The sequence below is a fragment of the Eptesicus fuscus genome, chromosome 1, assembly GCF_027574615.1.
Source record: "Eptesicus fuscus isolate TK198812 chromosome 1, DD_ASM_mEF_20220401, whole genome shotgun sequence".
In the NCBI taxonomy this organism is placed as follows: Eukaryota; Metazoa; Chordata; class Mammalia; order Chiroptera; family Vespertilionidae; genus Eptesicus; species Eptesicus fuscus.
Window position 1 is genome coordinate 73,219,090 of NC_072473.1, and position 4,147 is coordinate 73,223,236.

The 4,147-nt window shown below is 35.7% G+C and overlaps 1 pseudogene; it reads right to left on the reverse strand.

Moving 5' to 3' along the window:
• Positions 1-449: 449 nt before the first annotated feature.
• Positions 450-1,359, reverse strand: LOC103300431 (KATNB1-like protein 1; annotated as a pseudogene).
• Between the last annotated feature and the right edge of the window lie 2,788 nt (positions 1,360-4,147).

Consider the following 4,147-nt stretch of genomic DNA (forward strand, 5'->3'; position numbering starts at 1 on the left):
TAAGAAAATAGCTGCACACATTTGAGTGTTTTTTTATAAAACACAATCTTAAAAAAAGTAATGATGATTGTTCTTTGCTATTCCTAGTAATAAGTTTTGTCTTATTTTTTTCACATAGTATAAAGTATATTCTTATGAAGGATTGCATTAAGATCCAGTAGTTCTTCAATAATGTTGCCAAGTAACCATATAAATCCCAAATGTAGCAAAGGTAAACCATCTTCATAGTGCACTTTCACCTTATTAAAGTTGAAGCTGCTCCTTTCGGATATTTTTCCACTTCAATGTGAAATAGATTGTTAGGGTTTCATTAGTGGTTTCATATGTGGCTTTAAAAGAAAAAGATTTTTATTTCTTTTACAATTCAGTTCTCCAATGAGACTTGTTTGGAAATCATATAGTCCAGGGATGTTTTGAATAACCAAATGCTCTGTAGTAGATGAAGTCTTTCAATGCAACTCTAATAAATAAGCATCTACATCCTTAGCTATATTACCAATATATCCTGGAACCAAAGTAAGATAGTTTTCTTGTTCCTATAATCCACTTAATTGTTGTTTTAAAATCTGAATATTTCCATCATTTCTAATGTCTGTTTTGTATGATAGTTCTGACCACCACCTTTTTATGACTGCTTGAAGCCAGTTTAAATCAACTATTATATATTCTTCAAATTTGATTTTAAGTAGTGACTTTACAAGAGGCAACAAGTCTACACAGCAGCAAGTGAGATGTATTGTTTTTCTTCCTGTAAACTATTGGTAAGCACAGAAAGGCAATCCACCACCACTCCAAGGTCTTCTATCTTCACCAAATAAGTTACAAATTCACTTATACTTCTCTTTTTACAGAAAGTTAAAGCTACATTCAATCTCAAATTCCTGCTGAACAAAACTTGTGCCATTGTTTCATGATCCTGAGAAACCTCAGAAAAAAACCCCACTGTATTTTGATGAGGCACTTTCTGTCTGTGAAGAACCAGAATCACTGGAGTTAAGCAAATATGTTTGACTATCATGGTGTAATTTTTCAGGCAGGTGGCCTGCACAAGCCAGTTCATTTTCTTTATTTGCCATATCACAGTCCCACTTCTAGGAGACTGTTTCTTTTTAAAACAATAATTTGGAAAAGGATAATGAACTTTCTGTGGTAGATCACCTTAGGTAGTTTATTTGGCCTTTTAACAGCCTGTCCAACTGTTCTACTTATGTAAGCAGCCATCGGTTTTGGAGATTTCTTAACCTCCTTCATGTTCTTAATAGTGAAATTAGAGATCCTTTTTCTAGGATGATCAATGGAATGATCCTCAATATTATTATAAAGGTTCTGTCTTTTAACATTGTGGGTTTCAGATGCCATAATCTCTTAAATACCTAAAACAAAAAGTATTATGAGTGTGTATATTTATTTCAGTAGCTCCACCATTCTTTTAGCTTTCCAGACTTAAAACCTTCAAGATACCATAGACTTTTACCCTCATTTTTTTCTATAGTTAATCAGTCATCACATTTTAATATTTCTTTCTTCAAAATGTCTCTCGAGCCTCATGGTACCGTGGCACCTCAGTCCAGCCCTGGCGCTGACCAACTGCTGCACCCTGAAGCCTAGAGAGTCCCTGGGCTCTCGGCAGAGCCCCACTCAGGGTCATTCAAATGCGGCTGCATGTGGGGCCCGCTGGATATTTATTTTTATTTTCAATAAACTTTCACTTAGAATGTAAACTCTATGAGGGCAGGGATTTTACTTGTCAAGTTCACTGTAATAATTGCTGAATCAATATTTGTTGAATTGTACCAAATACTACATCAGTTTGTATTCAATTATATGAAACAGAAACACCCTATTTTAAGCAATAATAATAATAATAATAATAATAATAACAACAACAACCAAAAAAAAAACTGTCTAATACAGGCAATTAGGTGCTTACAGAATACTTAGCTAGAGAAGTGGGTTTTAGGCTAGGCATCTAGGAAGGATTCCCCAATCAACACTCTCAATGACCCATTGGGGTACTGCTAACTCTACTACATTCAGAAAGGTAAAGAGTGACCACAGTGAGGAAGCCACAACTGTAACTTTAATGTTGACCTTAAGACCACATTGCCATATCTGCAATTCAACAATAAGGAATTGCTACAGCTACTCACAGTTCTAGTGACTGGATTCTCGAGTGTTGCTGTAGCAAGACCCAAGGTTTCTAGATCTTGCTTTTGGTGATTAATAATGGCAAAATGACAGGAGAAAGTCTACCTCACAAAATTTTTTCTAATTTTCATTCAGAATCCTGGAGTTTTTAGTCTTCTAGTATATATACTACTAGCAGGTGCACTAGAAGAAGGTGGAAATGGATGTGTTCCAGTTAATCATATTTACTCCATCAATTATGTAAAGCAGGGTATATGTATATTACATCTAACCATCATCCAACATGTGCTCTTATTGAAATATCACTATTCTCTTGAAAAAAGGGAGGAGCTTATTATGCAAATCTAGTAGTTAAAAGATGCTTTCTCTTCCTAAATTGCTTCAACAATTCTGTAAGATTCTGTATATTCTTTCCCTTGTGAAATTACTGTTGAAACCAACTGATAGGAATTGCACTTCTCCCACCTGGTTATGAAAGTGATTATTTGTTAGCAGAGACATACTAAGAGGAAAGGGCAGTGGGAATGAAAGGCCTTGGGAGATTTTATCACTAACATTTAGAAATAATGCACATGGTGATAATAAAAAACAAACTGTCTTTTAGTCAATTTTTTATTGTTTTTAAATTTTCTACAGAAAATATACCTCCCTTTGTCTGCACCCAGGCAATTGATCTACTGCCCGATCCTTACTACATCACTGTTTGTTAGTGTTATTAAGGTTATTATGTCTTAGAATAAGAGATTTTCTTCTTGCTTCCCATGTAAACTATAGAAATCAGATTTCAAAATAAAATTGTGAGATGTAACGTTAGAGGACTGATATTAAAAGCATAGATGTTGGACAGTGGTTCTCAAATATGTCTGCACATTACAAAAAGCTTGGGAGCTTTAAAAATGCTGACCCCTGGGCGCCACCACCGTACGTTGTCATTAAATTTGTCTGGGATGAACCTGAGTATTTTTTTAAAGCTTCTCTAGTAATTCTTTTCTTTTTTAAAGCTTACCTAGTTATTCTAATGTGCAATTAATGTTAGGAGCTATTTCATCTAGTAAAGCACTTCTGAAGTGTATTTTAAACTCTAAATATGGATGTTTGTAGATAGACTTGGGGAGCATTCTGTGGCTGTGGATTAAGTGGCCAGAGCTTCCAAGAGGAAGCAGTCTTGATACACTATAAGGTAGAACAGCAGTAGAGATTGTTAACTTGGCAGCTCAGTTCAGGTTTGGAATTGAATGGCTATAAGAAAACAGACTTCATTGGAAGGGAATAAACTAACTGGGAAAGGCAGGGGAGTAGCAATGTTGGAGCAATTTGGAAATCCCTGATTTGTGGCCACATTCTGAAGTTATGTATCACATGATTGAGACAATGGAATCAACTAACCCACTAGTATTCCCATCAGTGGAACCCATCTAGAGCTTTCTCTAAAGTTGAGAGGCAGGGTAGACTTGTATCTAGGTGAGTGGTTATCAACTTTAGATATAGTTAAAGATTATCTGGGGAGCTATAAAAAATAGAGATCCCTGACACTCAGAGATTCAGATTTACTCAATTTGGAATGGGGCCTAGGAAATTAATGTTTCTTGTTTTTGCCTTTTTTTTGTTTCATTTTTAAAATCTCTCTAGTAGGTCCAATGCACCGTTAGGGTTGAAAACAACTGACCTAGATGGATTACAATGCCCTGCAAAGATGTCTTCCCCAAATAGGTTTTCTACATGTTTTTTATAATGCTGTCTTCTTTTCCTGCAATGTTTGTTCTATGAGCATCAGACTTCTCTGATAACCCTACCCAGCCCACAACAACTGTATCCCTTATGCTAATTTAGTACTCTCCAAAGCACTTACCACCATTTTACCTTGGTAAATATATCACAACCAGTCTACTTCTCTCCATCTCTACTGCTACCACAGTAGTCTAAGCCACCATCATTTTTTGGTTGTATTTCTACTTCTGCCCTTTCTCCCCTTGCAGTCTATCTCAACACAACTGCTGAG